Raw genomic sequence first — 22,181 nt, 5'->3', positions numbered from 1 at the left:
TGGAGAAGGAATGTCAAACTACTCCAGTATCTTTGCCAAGAAAACCCTAAATGGTCCATGAAGAGTTAGCCTGTGTTGATCACCCACAAGAATCTCTGGGCATCAGCTTAGCATAACTGCCATCAGGGCAAATTTATGTGTGGGGTAGGAGAGTGACAAGGGTACAAAAGATATTCCCTCTTCAGGAGGAGTATGGCTGTCTGGTCCATCACTTAGAATCCAGGCTTCACCCCTCAGGGGTTGGCCATGGAGAAGAAAGGAGAGAGGGACAGCAGAGCAAGCCCTAACCAGTCAGGAGGAGAGGTGTGACCATGGCACCTATCCCCCTCACGTATAACTTAATCTGCACCAAAAACACAGTGAAATAAATTTCAAAATGTGATTAATATCATCTGTCTCCAAAAATAATTTCAAAGGAATTATTATAATGAAATAGGATGTTATTTTTCAAGAAGTTTGTTTTTGTACAAAATTCCAGACTAATAGCTCCCAAGAATGGAGCAGAATCCCTCTTTATTTCTCCTAGATGAACACAAATGCTCATTTGGCATAATTAGGAACTAGACAGTTATTACAATGCTGTAGTAATGATGATGAGGTAACAGCAGTAGACACACTTGTTCGGCCTTTTATCTGTGGATCTCAGTGACTTACAAACAGTAATTTAAAAAAGCTTCTCAGTGTGACTGAGATACAAGGAAAGGGTGAACAGTAAGGTCTGGACACTGTACTGAAGGGACAGTCAGAAGATGTGGGCTTTATCACTCATTGGTCGTGTGACCTTGGGCAAGTCACCTAAATGGCTCCTCATTTCGTTTGTCAAGTGGGGATAAGTCCTTCCTCCTTCCCTTAAAGAATTCTCTCAAGAATTAAGATAATATTTGTGAAAATGACCTGGAACTATGAAAAACTATAAAAATGAAGTTATTATTATGAACTGCTTTTATTGTTACAAAAAAGGGTTCTACAGGACTGAGGAGCATCTTGGGATTTAAAAAGTTTTTTAAAAGTTTTTAATTTTAAATTAATTTAAGTATATGTATATAATTAAATTTTTCTAAAAATGGAAGCATTAATAAAACTTTAAAAACAAGAGCAAAAACTTGTACAAAACACATAAACAAACATATAATTATGACCCTTTGTTAGCCCAAGAAGGTTAATGCCAACTTGGAGGAAAGTTTCCAGTAAATTGCCCTTAGGGATCTGGCTTAGTGCCAGATCCTAAACTGTTCAACATTTTTGTCAATTTCTTGGATGAAGAAGAAACCTGTGAAATCTGAAAATGACATGAAACTGGGGTAAAGGAACAAGCGTTTATTAAGCTCCTACTATGTGCCAGGCACGCTCTAAGTTCTTTATAAATATCTCATTTGATCCTCATAGAAACCTATGTGCAATTATTAACTCCATTTTACTGTCGATAAAACTGAGGCAGGTAAAGATTGAGTGACTTGACCAGAGTCACATGGTTAGGAAGCAGCTCTGCCCTAACACTCTAGTTTTCTTGCACCTCCTACCCCACCATGTACTCTTTGAAATCCTTTGACACTGGCCTCCTTTCTGTTCCTTGAATAAGACACCTTACCTCTTGGCTCTGGACATTTTCACTGGCTGTCCTGCAGGACTGGAAGGCTGTCTCTTCTCATCTCTGTCTCCTAACTTTCTTAAAGTCTCAGCTAAAATCCCATGTTCTATTGGAAGTCTTTCCCAATCCCTCTTAATTCTAGAGCTTTCCCTCTGCTGATAGCTTGTTTGTACTTAGCTGTTTGCATGCCGTCTCCCCTATCAGTCTGTGAGCTCCTTGAAAGCAGGGAACTGTCTTGCCTATCTTTGTATCTCCCACTTAGCACAGGACTTGGTACACAGTAGGCACTTAATACATATTTAGGGATTGACTAATTGAAGTGATTGAAGCTGAATTTGAACACAGGTCTTCCTGAATTTAGGCTTTCTGTTCTATCCACTGTGCCATCCAGCTCCCACTGCAACACTGGAAAGGACAACAAACATTTTGCAGGACTGAGTTCAGGTCCAAAAAGATCTCAAAAGGCTATAACCATGGACTGAACAGAATAAAATGAAATTTAATGTTAATAAATGAAAGATTCTACCCATTGGTTTAAAAAACCATCTTCACAAATATAGTACAGGATAAAATATAGTGTGACTAGATCACTGTTTTTGTTAGAAAGATCTAAAGGTGTCAATGGATTGAAAGCTCAATATGAATCAACAGTGTGACACGGCAGCCTAGAACTTCAAAAGGTAAGACTTGGCTACAACTGAGTAAAGTAAGTAATGAATCTCTCTGATGTGTTTGTATTATCTGAAATCCCACTGCATATTTCCATTGGGCTGGAACCAATGACTTTATTTTACATAATTTAAACTCTGAATCATACAAATTCAAATACATATGACCATTTTGGGGATCCATTGTTCCCCCTGGTTTGTGTTCCATTATTTAAGCAATATTCTGATTAATCATCAAAAAAATTAACTGATAGTGAAAGTCAATCTAGGAATATAATTTTCTTCCAAAGCACAAATTCTTCACTTGAATAACATCTGTATCTTAACATTTTTTCTGACTTTGGTTTCTTCCCTTTGATCATACTGTCCACTGGACAAACTTCCCAAATTCTTGGAGTCAGCTATGACCAGAAGATAGCCCACTGGTATGGTTGTGGGCCAGATACGGTTCACTGGGACCACCCAAGTGTATACTCTGAGCAGTCCTGAGTTACCTCTGGAGTCTTCTCAGAGTGGCCAGGGAACTCTGCAGCAGGTGGGACACCACTGATCAGGGTCTTTTGAAGGGCAAATTTCCTTCTCAGTCATGACTGTGACTTAAGTATCCCTTGGTCAATATCTATAGCACTTGATGACCTTTAGAATCACTATAATTTTTATAGCCCCTCTTTTGGTACATAAGGACTCCTAGTTTCAAGGAAAATAATAATGAAAACAACTGTCCAGATGCAGATAACTGAACCAATTAAGAAAAAACCCCTAAGTAATCTTTTAATAAAATATTGAATATTGATGCTTGAGGAAAAACATATTAAAAAAGAGGGCGAAGCCAGTGATAGAAATTTTAGAGATGATGGAGGGGACTTTGGGATGCTTTAAAAATTATTTTTTTAATTCAGAACTAAAACACCAAAAAAAAAATAAAATAAAATAAAAGATACCATTTCTATATATATAACAATGCAAAAAGAGCACTCTATGAAATAATGAATATACATTTTACATTTCTTGCTTAACATACATGTATTGCTCATATATAATGAATTCTACAAACTAATTTCATAACTGTCTTGCTTATCTGCGTTTCTCTCTGTTCTCTTCTATGTAGGTTTAAAATATATACGTGTGTACATACATATGTATATCAGTGATCCTCTTTTTTTGTTATCACTACTTCTACCTTGGGGGGACTTTTAAGAGATTTAAGACCTAGTTTGATGAAGTTTAATTTAAAGGCTTTCCTTTTCCCTTGTATAAGAGTGTCACTAGCATTACTTGTACACTAAGTAGTCTGCTTAGGCTTATTTTGGGGTGTCATAAATGAAATAAACAGGGATATATCAATAAGAAACTTTTTCTCATGTAATTGAGCAAAAGTTATTAGTAAAATGGGAATGGTGTTAAAGAAGATGTATGGGAGAGAAGGAATTGCCTAAGGGGGAATTAACTGTGTCTAGAGCAAAAAAAGAAAGGAAAAAGAGTACGGGAATACTTTGAGGGAATAAGTCATTTTTATTATTATAAATGCCCAAATTAACTCTAAAGGACATATGAAGAAAAATGCTATCTGCATCCAGAGAAAGAGCTGATAAATAGAAGCATGGATAGAATAATTTTAGATATATATATATATATATATATATATGTATATCTATCTATATCTATTAGTGTATAATGGTAGCCATCTCTAAGGCGGGGGGCAGGGGTGTGGGGGGGAAGAAGAAAGAAAAAAGAAGAAATTTAAATGATAACTTTATTATGTGATGAAAAGGGATAGCAAGTTGTACATAACAGTTTTGCAGTTTCATGTGCAATCATCTTTTTTTATTATACTATATTATGGAAATGCTTGTTTTATTGCAAAATTAAAAAAAAATAAAATAAAGAGAAAACTTCATAAAAAAAAGATTGTAAGGTCTTCGAGGACAGGGATTGTCTTTCTGCTTGCATTTGTATTGTCAGTGCTTAGACTAGTACCTGGCAGATAGTAAGTACTTAATAAATCTTGACTTGATTTGTGGTCCAATGGGGCAACCCCTCCCCCACCCCACAGCAGAGGATTTCATTTGAAAAGAATGCATACTTTTTTTCAGTCCCTCCCCAGCTTCCCCACTCCTAAGGTTAGTACTCACCAGAGAGCAAACATTCAATAAATATCCCTATTTGACTCAGTAGCTTTCCCTTATCACTGTACATGACAAGGATAAATGACCTACTCCTGTTAACATTTTTTTTGAGAATTTAAGTGACCAGATCTAATGACTGGAGCCTCTGGTGGGAACCTCAATAAGGACCCCCCACAGGGTTAAGAAAAAGGTCTTACACATAGTAGGTGCTTGATAAATATTTACTGAATTCCAGTGAGTGGGAATTTTCATAAAGATACTTGTCCACTGGGAACTAAAACCAAAAACTGAACTTAATCCAGGTTTTCAATCATTCTTCCTCAGGCTGGGTTTGGCCTATCCATTTATATACTAACAATGCTATATATCTCATTACCCACCATTTGCTTCAGACACATATGGGGTTTCTAAGGGAACCAAAGTAGAGTAACTGTTTCAAATTCCCCCTTTTAAAAAAAAAACATGGTATTTTGAAACACCCATCGTACTGCAAATCAGAAGCAATCACAATTCCCAAACTGTGACCAAGAACCCATTTCTACTGGTGACAGTGAGCACATCTGCCTCTGTATGTCTAAAGAAATCAAGTTGTTTTTTTTCTTTAAAGAAAAGGAAAAGAAAAAAATCTGTTAAGGTAATAAAGGCACATTTTCTACATGTTCACCATCTGAGTGGAATTTGATTTCAAGGTGATCTGAAAGCCGGGTCTGTCTGGAAACACTAGGGCAAGCTTTGAAGTCAAAGTCTCCGTTTCAACAGCTAAACAGTTTCAGATGTGACAATGTAGTTTTATGGGCTTAATAATACCTACATATGTGCAGTTGAGGTCCACAGAGGGTAGATTACAACAATAATGAAAGATGGTTTCCATTCTAAAAGGGGCCTACTTTTCAAATGTTATTCTGAACTTCTGATTTTAAAATGAAAGGCTTAAAGGGCTATGAAAACCCAGGCATTCTTCCTGGAGGGGTGGGGGAGGGAAAAGGGGTAGGAATACAGAGTTCCTGGGTAGAAACTTCTAGATCTTTTGGTATGTTTCTTTTTAAATTACACGGAAAGGCCAGGTTTTTAAAGGGGCTCTACTACATTTCTTTTTCTGTTCTACTTATTCAGATACTTGCTTTTCATGAACCAAAAAACAGATGCTAAATTTAAAAGTATCTTATGTTCTATCATTTTCCATTATGCTCCACTGGGGAGCCTAATAGTGGACTAGAAAAAAATCAGACCACCCTTTTTGTCCCTCTAGTTTCTGTTTCCCCTCTTTGTCCACGACTGACCCTTTATTCCCAGTCCCTATCAGATCTCAGTGTGACTGAAGGGTGGGAAATACATTATCATCATCATCATCATCGTCCCCATCATCGTGCCCTATCTGTGGCAGAGCATTCTGGGCTCACATTGGTCTGATCAGCCACAGGCGGACACACTGAAGCGTGACTTTATCATAGTGATGTCATTTTGGTCCTCTCTGAGAATGAAGGACAACAGCCACCTAACCAACCAACCTCATCATAATGATAAATAGCTCCCATTTCTGTAGCACTTTGTGATTTACAAAATGCTTTCTTTCACAATCCCACGAAATAGGCATTATATTATTTTGCTTAGATTACGGCCAGACATACTATGTACAGGACACTTGAACAAATACCTTTTCATTTGATGTTCACAACAGCAATGTAAGGTAAGCAGGACAGGTAGGAAGTACTTAGACCCTCAAATTCATCTGTGATCTCATAGATCTACACCTATAAGGGTGTTTGCCACTTAGCTACACCTGCCCATCTTGTGCCACCCTAATACATTTGTTCTCCTGTAAATTTGCCATAGGGCAGCTAGGTGGCACAGTGGATGGAGTGTCAGGCCTGGAGTCAGGCAGACTCATCTTCCTTAGTTCAAATCTGATCTCAGACATTTACTAGCTGTGTGACCTGGACAAGTCACTTACCCTTGTTTCACTCAGTTTCCCCATCTGTAAGATGATATGCCAAACCACTCTAATATCTGTGCCAAGAAAACCCAAAACGGGGGAACAAAGAGTCAGACATGGCTGAAATGACTTGACAATGACAAATTTGCTGCTGTTCTCTATATTTTCATATCATAGCTCTAGATAACTCTCTCTAGAGCTAGAAGGGATCTTGGAGACAACCTCATCACTTTAAAGATAAGGAAACTGAGGTCCAGGGAAGTTGTCATGAGCCCAGGGTTCCACAGGCAGTAGGTACCAGGTGGGAGTTAAACCTAATCTTCCTATAAATTCAGTGCCAGAGGTTCCTCCCACCCAACATGCTAGGGGTCTTCCTTGACTTCTCTTGATATCACAAGATCTACAGACCATATAGGCCATCCAGTGATTATCCCTTGCTTGGTAATGAATACTTTTATAGGGTATTACAAATGAGGAGACTGAGGCTCAGAGAAAGTTAAGTGACTTGCCCAAGTTTACACAGCTATCAAGTGACTGAGCTGGGACTAGGGCTTGAATCCAAATGTTCCAAGCCCCAATCAAATGCTGTATGAATTACACTATAATGCATAAAATAAATGGCATCATGGGGCTGTAACACATATATTCATACACACAGATATACACCCTTTGATTCTAGAAATTTGCTTATTAATTCAACAAGGATTTGTTGAACAACTACTGTGTGCTTATCAATACACTAGAAACTAGTTCACTGGGTTTGTGAACCAAGCTAAGCTTGTGAGTTTGATCTCCCAGAGTGTCAGACAGCTTTTCCTTGTCTTATAGCCAATCTCAGGAAGCCATCTAGAAAATCTGTGCCACTGAAGATACCAGGGATGGAAGAGAGAAATTGGAGGTAGATCTTCACCATTGGAAAAACTGCTCAAAGCATGTGCCTTAACAGTATTCTGTGTATATGAAGAAGATTCATAGTCAATACTAGAAGCTAACCTGGAACATAGATGCTTGCTGACTAAATGACTGACCAGAGAGTTCCATGTACTAGCGACATCAAAGGATCATTCTCTATACCTATTCCTAAATAACTCCCCTGGCTCCAGCAAAGGATTGTTGTGAAAATCAAATGAGATCATAGGATCTTAGATCTAGAATTGAAAGAGATCTCAGAGGCTATGTATTTCAACACCCTCATTTTACAGATGAAGAAAGTGATATACAGGGAGGTGAATAACCAGGCCAAGGTCATAGAACTAAGAAGTCTGAGAGTAGAGTTGTGCTACAAACATTTAACAACCAGGTCTCTTGGTGAGAAAGGGGGCAAAATGTTTCTATTAAGCTTAATATGTATTATTAACATTTTCTCCATTACCTTCCTGTCTAGAAATCAACAAAACAATAAAACAAGTCTTGATTTATAGCTTTGCCAATTTCTGAGACGTAAATGTCCACATTGAAAATTTAACAAGTGGATCCAGTTCCAGTTGGTTCCAGATCAACTCTTGTATCAGAAACAGGATTTAAACCCAGTTTCTCTGATTCTAGAACAAGTATTATTTTCAGTCTACCAATATGGGAAAATGCTTTGAAATTGGAAACTAAACTAAACCAAACCAAAAAACTCCCCTGAATGTTGTGAAATTACAATGATGAAGTTTAGACTGAAAGAATAACAATAAAAATGCATCAGTTCTTCTTCTTTTCAGACTTGGGGGACTATGGATGTGGGATACTGCATATGAATAATGATGGCCCTGGCTGAGGAGCTGGCTAGCTTTGCTTAACTGCTTCTCCCTCTCCTTTGAAAAAAAAATTTTTTTAAATAAGAGGTGACTTTTTGGATGGAGTAGAGGGGAAGTATGGACTGAGAAATGAATAAAATATAAAACCAGAAGCTTTTAATAAATTTTAAACCTTTAATGCAATACAAATGAAAAGGTTTTTTTTTTATTACTTTAAACTTTAATAATTTAACCCAATTTTCTAAAAACCTCACAATTTCTATTAGTTCTTCCTCCAAATTATCAAGTCAGTCTTCTAGGAAGATTATAGTATTAAGAGTCAAAAGTGATTTCAGAGTTTGTCTGTTCCATTCCCCTCATTTTATAAATGGGGTCATCAAAGCCCAGAATATGATCCCACTTGCTAGAAGCTGTAAAGCTAGGAAGCAAAATTTGAATTTGGGTCCTTTGATTCTAAACATGGAGATCCTCTGTTTCATACCTTTGTTTCAAATGTACAATTTGTCATCTAATAGGCAAGGTGATACTAAAAGTAAATGTCTGTTATTTTCTAAATTATTATAAAGTGTATATACACATACTGCTGCTGTCAATCATATTATTTTCTTTGTACTTTTAAGCATGCACAGAAATCAAATTTATACAGCCTACTTTAAAATCAAAGCAAGAACAATGGCTCATTAGAACCTCAAGCTCCATTAAAATTGTTTCTATATTTGAAAAAAAATCTAACTTCAAACCTTTTATTTTTAGAGTTGGCTTAATTGAGTTGTGTTGTTTAAAATGAACACCCACAATCACTCTATCTTTGTTCCCAGTACAAGGGGAAAACTCATTGGGACAATTTTTTGCTTTCTTCCCTGGGTGTCGAAACCTCATGTTTCCTATTTCAAAGGAAGATTAATTCCAAAGCTGGAAAAGGATCCTACTCCATTTTACATTTTTAAATTTAGAAGGCACCATATATTAAAGTGCAATGTGAATGTACTTAAGAAAGATAAACAAACTGAAAATGTTGAACTGGTTATATTTGATTACAGCATTAGGACCCTGAGGATTAAGCTTTTTTGAAAGAACAGTAATAAAACTTTTTTTTAAAGCAACCTACATAGGTTTATGTGGAAACATACCTTGCACACTACAATTTAATAACCTTTAAACCCAGCTCTGTTGTTGTTGGCTAGAAGCTACATGAGATCAAACGGGGAATGAAATCCAGCAGACTAAGCCAAAAACGTCTGCAGTAAGCCTCAACTTCAACTCATGGTATTTTCTTTATGCTTTGATATCTGGCAACAAGGACTTAGATGAATTTTAAAGGGCCAGAGGACTATAAGTAATTCATGCAAACACGAACCAAAATCCCCCAATAAATTAAAAGAATTTGGTCAGGACCTCACATGATAAAGATTAAACACACACACACACACACACACACATACACATAGATACATAGCACATATATATTATAAAAGAACTTACACACCTCTATTGATGTGTGTGTGTATATATATATATGTATGTATGTACATACATACATATATATATACATATGTATGTATGTATTATCTTGTATCAGGGATAGCAATAGTCCTAAAACAGCACAATGGTTTGAGAAAATCCCAGTTTGAACAGGAAGAACTGTGAATGACAGAAAACTGCTTACAGCATTTCTCACACAGTGGTTTTAACTATTATAAAGTTAGGGACATCAGGAAATCCCTAGTATTTCTTAAAATAAAGATGAAACTCAGTTTTACCTTTTAATACTTGAAAGATGGAAAAGAACTCTGCTTAACTCCTATGGTTCAGACTTCAAATGATTCAGATACGAACCTTGGAGACAGATACATGTAGTCTGTATTTAGGTTAAGAGGGGGTAGAATTACATAATAGACTGAGGGCTGAAACTGATGTCACAATGACTGGAGATAAATCCCACTTGGGATAATTATTTGTTGTATGATCACGGACAAGTTGTTTAACTCTGTCAAAGTAACTTCCTGCAACTATAAGTTATAGATACTTTGGTGGAGAAAGTTCCTGTACCAACAAAGTCAAAGGTTCTTGGCACTGATAACTAGATATAGATAAAGTTATGGGTATAGTTATAGATATAAAGTTATAAGTATAGGTTCAATAGGTTTGGATATAGGTATAATTAATAGGTATAGGCATCAGTTATAAGTATATAGTTATAAGTATAGGTAGAAGTATGGGTATGGGTATGGGTATGGGTACAGGTATAGACATGGTATAGGTACATATAGGTATAAGTATGAGTATAGGTATAGGATTAAATATAGGTCTAGGCATGGGTATAGATATAATTATAGGTATATATATTATATATATAGTTATAGATATTATAGGTATAGGTATAATCATAAGTATAGGTGTGAGTATAAGTGTAATTATAGGTCTAGTTACAGGCATAGGTATGGGTATGGGTATAGCTAAAGATATAAATATAATTATAGGTATTACAAGTATAGATATAGGTATGGGTGTATGAGAGAGTTTCCTCATCAGGTAATTCCTACACCAGTGAAATCACAGGTGCAGAACCAACCTCTCCCCTTCCATAAATAGCACATAAGCACATTACCTTAAGGTGTGATTTCATCACATCTCACAAGTTTATAAACCAAGTGGGCAATGAGATAGACTGTGTCAAGAAAAAGAATCTTAAGAAGTTGGTCAACTCAGAGTCCAGCAGAGCCCAGGTGTGGTTGGGGGTGGTGTTGGTGGGGACCTCCTGTCCCATCTAAGGCACTCTCATTTTGGTAGCCCCAAGCCTGATCCTGTCATGACAGATCCTCCTCATATTCCTCTGTCACCCACTGATCTGGGGGAATTCCTAGCTGGTGATGGCCTCTCCTGCTTCCCAGTCAGCTCAGCACCTTTATTCTCTATACTGACTTTTCCTCTTGGTTCTTGCTGGACTTCAGAAGAAAAAGGGAAAGAAAGGAGAGAAGAAACAAAAATAGAAGCCACCTGGTGGGAAAAAAAAAGTCCCCAAGAGATAATCTCTCAGGGAGTGTTCTCATCTATGAAGTCAGGAAAACAGCATTTGCCCTCAGCTCCTCTCGCAGGAGTGTTGGGAGATCTAATGAGAAAATGTTTGTACAGTGCTTTGAGTTCCTTGGATGAAAGGCACTGTGTAAATACAGAGCATTATTATCTTAATTGAAGGCTGGAAGCAGCAAATATAGTTAGCAGTGCTTTGACTGGGAGGCTCTTCTTTTGTGGGAAATGCTTTGATTTATAGCTGAAAACAGTTCAGCACACAACTCCTGCGGATTGGAACCCCTGCCCTAACTTTTACATTCCTCCCTCCTCTCCACCTCCCACCCCTCCATCTATGAGGCAGTTGTACATTCTTCACTCCAAATATACATCCAACACACAGTCAACGGGGGCTAGTATGTTGGTACTGTATAAGAAAGAGTTAAAGAAATAAAGTAGCATTCCCAAATGATGCCCAAACATGACTGGGACATTACTCTATCCTCTGCCTGTGTTTGTTTTTATAAAAACCATACTTGGTTGTGTCTTAAAATACGTTCTAGATCTTTTTTGGATAATTGAATGAAATGATTCAGGAGCTATATTTACCTTTGGTTCTAAAAATAGTTAGTTGTGTTTTTTTTCTCTTTTGAAATAAAAAACATGGGTCATTAAGAAAAAAATCAGTGGAATGAAAGCAGATGGCAATGCAATCCACTGTGTGGGTTTCAGTCTGCTGGGGGATGCCAATCTCCTCCTGTAGCCTCCACATCCTGGAGCAGAAGCCCAGGAACTCTCCAGAGTCAAGCAGGGTTAGGTTAGGTCAGCAGATGGGAGAGCTCCAAGAAAAATCAGATGCTTCTGGCATTGGTGTTGGTCCTTCAGCAGGTGGCACTCTCTCCTGAGATAAAATTGAGTGTGGTGTAAAGGAAGCCTGGCGGAAGGGAAGACACCGACACTACTTGCTTCTGCTCACAGACTCTCCCATGGATGGGCCCTGGCTTGTGAACATGCAGGTAAGTTGGGGTTTAGTGCCTGAGCAAAGTCAAATTCAGGTAAGGACGGTCAGTTACAGTTCCTTTTCAAGCTACAATGAATAGGAAATTCTGTTCTACAGCTGACGGGCTCCAATTTACAGAGTTTGTTTGGAATACAGAATACATTTTTTTTTCTCTCATAAAAACAGTGTGATAAAGGACTATTTCATTCAATCTTTTTCAGTCATGTCTGACTGTGACCCCATTTGGGGTTTTCTTCGCAAAGAACTGGACTGGTTTGTCATTTCCTTCTCCAGCTCATTTTACAGATAAAGAAACTTAAGGCAAACAGGGTTAGGTGACTTGCCCAGCGTCACATAGCTCGTAAGTGCCTGAAGACAGATTTAAACTCAAGGTAAGTCTCCCTCACTCCAGGACAGACACCATTGTACTACGCAGCTGCCCCTGATAAAGGACTCAGAAGGTTCTACAAAAACCTACTTGGCCTACCATGTGGCAATTACTTTAATGTATGCTTCTATTTATCATTGCCTTATGGGTTTCCCCTGTTTTCTGTCTTTTGTTCCAATCCAGTCCCAAAAGCATTTATTAAGTACTTATTTGCCAGGCTCTGGGGATACCAATACACTATGAAAACCAGTCTTGGCCTTCAAGGAGCTTATCTTCTTCTGGGCTAACAAGGGATAATTTAATAATTTAAGGAGGGTGAGAACAATAGCACCTAGGGGGAAGATTTACGAAAGTTGTGCAGGGAAATCTGAGTGACCTTTGACCTATTATCAGATAGCCAGCATGGTGGAAAGAATAATTGCTAGACATGGTGGGAGGACAGCCAGGTTCAAATACTGCCGCTGATACAGGTTTGTGATGGGGAATGAAATCACTTAACCTCTGATGAACCTTGATCCCCAAAATGAGTTTAATAAAAACTTGCAGTCCCTACCTAATAGGATTATTGTTTGGGAATGGTTGTAAAAACGTGAGTTGTCATATTATTTTTGTGGGGGCCAACCTTATAGGATTTAGAAGCAGTCAAGAAGCACCAAGCCTGGAGTCAAACCCATCTTCAGACTAGCTAGTGTGACCCTGAGCATATCACTGACCCTCAGTCTGCCTCAGTTTCCTCAACTGTTAATGGGGATATTACCAGCACATAATTTGTTGTGCAGATCAAATGAGAGGATATTTGTAAAGTCCTTAGTTCCATGCCTGGCATACCGAAGGCCCTTCATAAATGCTTGTTTCCTTCCCTTTCCCATCAAGGGGAGAAAAGAGCGGAAGGTTTATTCCAATCTCCACTTTACCTTTTGTGGGCCTTGCTTTCCTGATGGGGCTTAACTAATGATAGATAATGTCCCTTCCTGTTCTAAATTCCATTAATTTATTATTATTGTTATTAATTATTATTATTAATTTTTCCATTGATCCTTCCCCTTTCTTCTTGTTTTTCAGTCATTTTAAGAGTTATTTTTTTCTCAGAAATCCAGAACAGCTCAAAGGAACAATCCAGGAAGAAGGCAGCCAGAAGGCAGAGAGAAGAGAAAGCTTTGGACAAGTAGAAGAGCCTCATTAATCACAGAACTGGAGAACTGGAAAGGGAGGAACCTCACTGGCCATTGAGTACAATCTACACACAAAGGAAATCTGCCCTCTAGAGGTTGGACAAGGGATTGTTCAGCTGCTGCTTAAAGATCTGAAGGGATGTGGGGGGGGTGGGGGGGTGGGAACCCCGCAGCTTGTCAGGCAGCTGGTCCTACCCTTGGACAACTCAAACTAAATTGACTTCTTTGCAACATCTATCTATTTCTTCCTTGTTCTGCCTTCTGAAACCAGAAAGACTGGGTCTAATGCCTCTTCCACATGACAAGTCTTTCAAATAATTGAATGAATGAAAAGAAACCCCCAACATTTATTAAGCACCAACCATGTACAAGGGAGCAGCTAGGTGGTGCAGTGGATAGAGGTCCAGGACTGAAATCAGGAAGACCTGAGTTCAAATCTAGCCTCAGAAACTTACTAGCCATGTGTCCTTAAGCAAGTCACTTAACCCTGTTTGCCTCAGTTTCCTCATCTGGAAAATGTGCTAGAGAAGGAAATGGCAAACTGCTCCAATATCTTTGTCAAGAAAACCCCAAATGGGATCTCAAAGAGTCAGACACACTAAACTACTCAACAACAACAACAAAAACCCATATGCAAAGAACTGTCCTAAGCCTAGGGATAGAAAATCAGAGTTGGTCCTTGCTCTCATGGACCTCACATTCTGATGAGGAAGACAACATCTGGGTTTCAGCTGCCAGTCAGATGGAAAGGTTCCAGGGTCCTTTGGTTCCAGTGGCAAGAAAAGCAGATGGCAATCCCTTTTCTTCAATGCCATTTCCATTGATAAAATCATATCTGTTTCTTATTTTGAACAATTTCACAGTTAAATAAAGGCTCTTGTGGGCTGATGTGGAAACATAACTACAATTTATAGTCATTCTCTGGGACAATCTGAGGAAGGAATGCATTAGCACCATGAATACAAGCTCCCCTCCTGACCACTATTAGGGGAGTTTCTGGCCTCTTAGGGAAAAGAACATTTAGTGATTTGGGAATGATTTCTCTTTGCAGATCTAGGGGAAGGCCCTCCCCAGCCCTGAGTTGGTTTAGCTATTTATAGTATGAATGTTGATAAATTGAGTGTTCCTAACTTGGGAAGGACTTTCTATCCCTTTCCACCGGACCATGTGAGTAGATGACTACAGAGCCAGTACCCAAATAATCAGCGAAAGGGCTATCAAGATTATTCAGTGCAAAACTTTCTGGAGTTGCTCAAGAAAGTAGAGTTAGATTGCAAAACCTTTGGGTTATCCAGTTTTCACTCATTTTCTACAATGGGCCTGCTTGACCTTCTAGAAGCATTTGATTTGTTAAGGATAGTCCCAGGCATGAGTGTCTCACAAACAAAAGTGAAGCATCTCTGTTGGTCAAGTTATAAACCAGGAGATATTGAGCTCATCTAAAGGGGCCATAATAAATGAATGTGGTGATTTTTTTTAATAGACAATGCTGGATGGTAAATATTTTGAGGGCCCACCCTTAGAATTGGTCCAGCAGAAAGAGTCCTGCTCGATAAGGAGTCAAGATCTTGAGTTCAAATCTGGACTATCTTCAACCACAAAATAAGGGGGTGGAACCAAACGGCCTTGAAGCTCCCTTCCAACTCTAAATCTATGATCCTATGAATTTTCTTTGGGGTCAGGGCCTCAAATGTTATAGAAGTGAATGAAGACGATATGATGAGCCCATCCTCAGAAGGACACTCACTTTGAGTCTGTGGGACATGACCTACGCTCAAGGTTCCATGACCTATGCTCAGGGTTCTGAGGCCATTGGCAGAGTCGCATGCATTCTGCAGCCATGGAAGGAAGCTAAACTTGATCCATGTGGGATCAAACCCACCAATCTGGTTTTATTAGTACACACTCCAAAACCATAGATCAAGGACTCAGAGTGAGCACATCCCACTGCCCAGGACCACACTGGGTTGCATTGCATTGTCTTTATATTGCCTGGCTGAGGGCATCAAGCCTTGCCTTGTGGGAAGAAGAGAGAGAGTCTGATGTTAGTCAATTGCTTTCTATCAAACACCATGAGGAGTCAGGAGCCCTCACTGCCCCTCTAAGCACTAGGAAAACCTCAGCAAAGCCAATAAAGAAACAAAGCAAACGAGATACTTGAACAATGGTTCAAAATCAATCTTTCCTCTGTCCTGTTGCTCAATTTGCCCAATCCTGGTGATGCAACTTCTTTCAGTCTAGCCTATTTCTTGCTCAAAGATCACTCTGGAGCTCACAGATTGAACAAGTCCCCACCCACCTAGCACAGAGTAGATTTAAATACTAAATAGTAATTGTTTCTCTTTTATTCAGGAACCCTGAGGGTCTTCTCCTCCCAGTTTGATTTTTTTTTTTTATTAAAGGGGCCATCCCTTGAGCAACTACTTAAAGAAGCCTATTCATTGAATGGGTGTATCTCCCTCAAAGTGAGAATGCTATAAAACCTTAGCCTGAAAGGGCCAGGGTCTCACATTGCAGTGTGCCATCTTCAGTCAAACTGATGAATATCAGGTCAGTGAACCTTGATGGCTCAGGAGAAGAAAGTAAGGTTGGTGACCTGTGCACAGTCCTCCCTCACTCAAAACAAAGTCAACTGCAAGTCATGTCATCATCCTGATGTCATGGTCCTCTTCAAGAATGAAGGACAAACACAGCAACAACAGCCTGTGAGTCTATAGGCTAAGAACATATGCTGGAAGACAGCAGGAGAGAATTCTCAAAAATCAGGGGAAAGTAAAGGAAGTCAGTGTAAATTCAGAGGCTGAAAGGAACAGTGGCAAGTGATGGATCAGTTTTCAGACAAACAGGATGGTGTCAATTTTCTCCCTGTAAAATTATGAAATCAGAGAAAAGACCCTTCTAATTTTAGAAGAGTTTTCTACATTAAGTAGCCAGAAAAAATACATACTGCTAGTGTTCATTCATTCAATCAAGAAACAATATATTCAGCAACCATTATAAGATAGCATAGTATCAGATGCTTTGGGGAAAAATACTGTTAATATTCATTCATTCAACCAACCAAGAAGCAACTTACTCAGTAACTAGTCATAGTATCAGGTGCTTTGGGGAGTGAAGGGGCTGGGAAAAATGGAAAAAATAAATAGAAACCACTAGCTTTTAAGAAGTTTCTCATCTACTTAGGAGAGACATGGCTCTTATATGAGAAGTAACCATTGCATATAAGCAAGTGGCAGTCACAAAAGTGCAGTGAATGACTCAGGAATGCATCAACCATGTCAATGACTATCATAAACCACAAATTAAACACAATTAGGATTTTTGTAGGTGGTAATTGTTTAGGTTTATTTGATCTGTATTATAATGGAATGCTATTAAAGTTATGAACATAAGCGTGTACGCACAATAGAGTGAAAATTGAGTTCAAAGCTAACAGAGAAGACATTATGCAAAGTCAGAAAAAAAGTGATTCAGAATCACAGAATTAAACCTGATTGTTCAACTCTGCACCTTCTTCCCTTCCCTTCTCCTTTTCTGTTTTAGCTGATCTTGGGTATAATCCAAATGCAGAATCATAGCATGGTCATTTACAACGGGAAGAAACTTTAGGGATTGTCTTATCCATTCCCCTCATCTTACAAATGAGGAAATGGAAGCCAGGAGACATTGACCGATTCACCCAAGGGTGGACATGTAATAAGTTGAAGAGTCAAGATCTGAATCCAAACCCTGTGCTCCAAATCCTGGACTCTTTCCCTTTTACTACTACCAAACTGGATGACCTTTTTGGGGATAGATTATTCTAAAGAGGAGAAGTTATTATGGTGCAGCCCATTTTAAAGAACAACAAAACCCCAAAATTTTCAGAGAACTAAGTATTAGTATTGTTTATGAAAGCTAGAGGGTTTTTAAAAACATTATTGAGTCAGGGAGAAGTGTGCCTTCTAAAATTAATATCTTCTTTTGCACATAGTCGTTTGCATGTTGTTTACCTCATCAGACTGAGCTTTCAGAGTAGAGATTTATTTTCTTGTGGTCTTTTTATCTCCATGCTTAGCACAATGCCTGGCACATGATATAGTAGCCAGCTAAGTCCTGGGGCTGTAGAGAGGAAGACCTGAGTTCAAATATGGTCTCATTTACTAGCTGTGTGACCTTGGACAAGTCAATGTGACTTCTTCGGTTTCCTCACGTGTACAATGGGAATAATAGTAGCATGTACTTCTCAGGGTTGCTGTGTGTATGTGTGTGTGTTCGTCCTTCGTTGCGGAAGACCATGCCATCAGAGAAATGGTGACATGACTTGCACTTGACTTTGTTTTGAGTGAAGGAGGGCTGTGCAGGTCACCAGCCTCACTTCTCCTCCAGAGCCATCTGAATCCACTGACCAGATACTCAACAGGATGAATGGAAATGACCCAGGATGAGGCAACTGGGGTTAAGTGACTTGCCCAAGGTCACACGGTTAGTAAGTGTCAAGTGTCTGAGGTGAGATTTGAACTCAGGTCCTCCTGACTCCTGCACTGGTGCTCTGTCCACTGCACCACCTAGCTGCCCTCAGGGTTGCTGTAAAGAGCATATGAAACACTTAGCACAGTGTTTGGCACACAGCAGGTTGATTAATAATTCTTTCCTTCCTTCTTTCTTTCCCTCCTCCCTCCCTTCCTCTGTTCCTCTTTCCCTTCTTCCCTCCTCCTTCCCTTCTTCTCTCCTCCTTACCTCCTCCTCCTTCCTCCCTTCCCTCCTCTAGCCCTCCCCAAACCATTAATAGAATTTTAACCCAAAACTCTTTCCTTGGCCAAGTTATCCCCAAACTAAGCACAGTATAACTTCTCACATCAAAGGAAGTCTTAAGCCTTTTAAACACTATACATAGTGCATGCATTTGCAACCACTTTTTAAAAATGGGCTAGAGAAGTTAAGTCTTAGCCTGTCAGATATAATACCAAAACCCAACCATGATGACTCTAAATTCATTCAAATAAAGGGTAGAAGGGACAGGACTGGTTTTTTATCTCCAACATGTGTGGAAATTTACTTCTTGCCTGAGCCAATATTCTAGGAAATACATTGAAATTTTACTTGTGTTGTCTTGTTTGACTTATGATTTTTCTTGAAAGGAACACAATGTTCTCCTTCAGGTTCAGATGCCCATCTGCAAACCTTATGGGAAAATATTTCAAAAATGGATTTATAACTGATAGGCCAAACCAGCAATCAAATCAAAATAAAATAAATGCATTTTTATTGAGCCTTTACTAGATTCAAGTTTCCTTTGGGGCCAGTAAAAAGCTGCAGATACGTACACCCTTCAAACTTTTCAAAGAGTTCAAACTCTATTTAAGAAATACATGGTTGGAAAGTCAAATAGTGATAAACATAAAAGAGAACCTAGGCTTAAGAGACAGAAGGGACTTTAGGGATTATCTAGTCCAATTCTCCTAATTTTACATGTGAGGAAACCGAGGGCCAGGGAGGTTACATTGCAAGCAGGAAAGGAGTAACTGCCAAATGATGGATAGGAATTCAGGGAAGTCAAAAATCACTGTAGGCTACAGTGTTCAGAGAAGCCTGAGGGAAGGAGGAGAAATGAAAGATGGACCTCCAAAGATGGTTTGGATTTGGATAAAGAGAGGGGCAAAATTCCAAAGGAAGGAAGGGTGTGAGTAATATCATGAAGGGAAGGATAGTCTAGGACTGATGTGAGGGATGATGAGGAGACCAGCTTGGCTGAAACAGTCAGTCCATACAACAATAATTAATAATAATGACAGCTATCATGTATAGAGTATTGACTATGTGCCAGGCACTGTGCTGAGTACTTTACAATGGTTACTTCACTTGATCCTCAGAACAAGCCTGGGAGGTCGGTGCTATCGTTGTTCCCATTTACAGATGAAGACACTGAGTCAGATGGGTTAAGCGATTTGCCCAGGATCACACAGCTAGCAAGTGTCTGAGGCCAGATTTGGGCTTTGGTCTTCCTGACTCCAGGTCCGGTGTTTTCTCTGCTGTATCACTCAGCCGTCCCAATTATTTTATTTTTATTAACGGATAAAGCCTGGGGGAGTGGCACTCAACTTACAGAGACCCCTGAATACCAGGCTAAGGAGTTGGTACTGTGTCATGTGGACAATGGGGGGGGAGGGGTCATTGATGATTTTTCGAGGAATGACACAAAGCTCTGGAGCCCAAAAAAAGGTTTTAAGATTATCTAATCTAACCCCATTATTTTAAAAGATGAAAAAAGAGAGGTCTGGAAGGAAAATGACTTGTCTGAGTTCATGAAATGAATAGACATCGTTTAGGAAGACTACTCCGGCAGCATTGTGTGGGATGAAAGGATGGGTTACTTAGGAAGTTATTACGGAAGTTGAGCTGTCAGTCATGAAGGCCTGAAGCAGGGTAGTAACAATGGAGAGATAAAAGAAGAGATAAAGGCAAGAGACATCTCATGTGGATGTATTAATAAGACATGCCTGTAGTCCCTACCTCACAGGGTTGATGTAAGGATCAAAAAAAGATAACATTCAATGAAACAAAATGATAAATATAATAAATAATGGAACATCATATAAATACCAGCTATCATCATCATTATTGCAGGATTTAAAGATGAAAGTAGATTTAGAAATCATCTAGTCAAGTCAACATAATTAAATCCAACAATCCTTCACTAAATATGTATTAGAGCCTGGGCACTGCATTAGGGGCCACAGCAGGCCTGCACAACATGTATCCTGGGACGCTTGTGGTCTGTCAAAGGACCCGAAAAACGTAGGGTTGCCACTGCTCACTCTCCTGTTGGTCATGTGGCAACCAACCATCATCAGTCTGACTCTAGTTTGACCTATCTGCAGCCTGAAGAAGTTTAGCTTCTTTTATTTTGGCCCCTACCTACCTCCAAACTGTGCAGGTCTGTGCTAGAGAGTCAAAGATAAAAACTAAACAGTCCCTGCCGATAAGGATCTTATATTCTGTTGGCAGGAAACAATCCTGATAGATAAATACAAAACATACACAAATTAAGTCAAAGTAATGGAGGAGAGGCAGCTAGATGGCTCCATGGGTAGAGTCCGAGGACTGGAGTCAGGAAGATTTATCTTCCTGAGTTCAAATCTGGCCTCAGACACTTGCTAGCTGTGTAGCCTTGGGCAAGTCATTTAACTCTGTTTGCAATAGTTTCCTCATCTATAAAATGAGTTGGAGAAGAAAGTGGCAAACCACTCTGGTATCTTGGCCAAGAAAACCGCAAATGGGGTCATGGAGAGTCAGACGTGACTGAAAATGACTGAAAAACACAATTGGGGAAAGGGGTGACTAGCAGCCTGGGAAATCAGGAAAGGCTTCAAGGTGGCCAGTGAGCTGAGGTTTGAAGGTAGATAGAGATTTCAAGAGGAGAAGATGAGGAAGCCAAACATTCCAGTAATGAGAGATGAGCCTGGGCAGCATCTCAGAGATGAGATTCAGAGTACTGTGTACAGGGAACACCCAGCAGACCAGTTCTACTAGAACAGAGAGTTCCTGAGGGAGAGTAATGTGGAATCAGTCTGGAAAAGAAAGTTGGAATCCAATGGTAAAGGATTTTCAATTCCTTAATTTACAGATGGGGAAGCTGAGTCCTAGGATAGGGAAGTGACCTGCCCCAAATCATAAAAGCAGTAAGTAGTAGACTCATGATTCGAACCTAGGTCTTCTGAATCTATTTCCATTACTAACACACCTCTTCAATGCTTCTACTTTGCAATACATCACCTAAAACTGTAATAGGAGTACTAATGGGCATAAATTGAATCTCCTTCCCAATTTAAATGTTAACAGCTAGTTGAAGAAATTCAGGACATGATGCATTTATACTTGGTAGGTTATTTTAAATAGCCTGCCATATGGTTATACAACTCAAAATTTGATTAAAGTAAAATCTAATTAATCCTATGAATTGGAAATTCTTTTACAATTTGCATTTTTGAAGTTGGAGATTACCCAAATCAAATCAGGGCATTGCTGTAAGGCATCTTGTACATATTTGAGACTTAGAGTTAGGTGGCCCAAATTACACCTTTTCAATCACAAATGGCTCAAGATATCATAGTTTAATGTCACTGATATTTTATGGAGGGACATGGAGAGCAGAGAATATTGAGGAGGAGAAGAGGAAGGAGAAGATAAGTAGGTGGGAGTAGATGATGAAGAAGAGAAAAAGGAAATCATTTTGCAGATGAAAAAACAACAGTAGAAATCTTCTTCCAAGAATGGGAACACAATAAATCAGCTTCTTTATGAACATGTAAAGTATGTCTTAGGCAGCACAGTGGATGGATCACTGGGCTTGAAACCAGGAAGACTCACCTCCATGAGTTCAAATCCAGTCTCAGACACTTATTAGTTGTGTGACCTGGGGCAAGTCACTTAAGCAAAATTGCCTCAGTTTCCTCATCTATAAAATGAACTAGAGAAGGAAATGGCAAACTACTCCAGTATCTTTGCCAAGAAAATCCCAAAGGGGGTCACAAGGGTAGGACAAGACTGACATAAATGAAAAAACTAAGCCACTT

At 39.1% G+C, this 22,181-nt stretch overlaps 1 protein-coding gene and 1 long non-coding RNA gene across 3 annotated transcripts in view; one reads left to right on the top strand and one right to left on the bottom strand.

Moving 5' to 3' along the window:
• NKD2 (NKD inhibitor of WNT signaling pathway 2) overlaps positions 1-22,181 on the bottom strand; it is a 95,867-nt gene that overhangs the window by 48,675 nt on the left and 25,011 nt on the right. The window lies entirely within an intron of this gene.
• Positions 11,798-13,854, top strand: LOC140501559 (uncharacterized). The gene is made up of 2 exons (XR_011966232.1): positions 11,798-12,082; positions 13,544-13,854. It is a non-coding gene; the product is annotated as an uncharacterized lncRNA (long non-coding RNA).

Source organism: Notamacropus eugenii, chromosome 4, assembly GCF_028372415.1.
Source record: "Notamacropus eugenii isolate mMacEug1 chromosome 4, mMacEug1.pri_v2, whole genome shotgun sequence".
NCBI classification, from domain to species: domain Eukaryota; kingdom Metazoa; phylum Chordata; class Mammalia; order Diprotodontia; family Macropodidae; genus Notamacropus; species Notamacropus eugenii.
The sequence above is the reverse complement of the archived record's forward strand: the minus strand, read 5'-3'. Positions and strand labels throughout refer to the sequence as shown.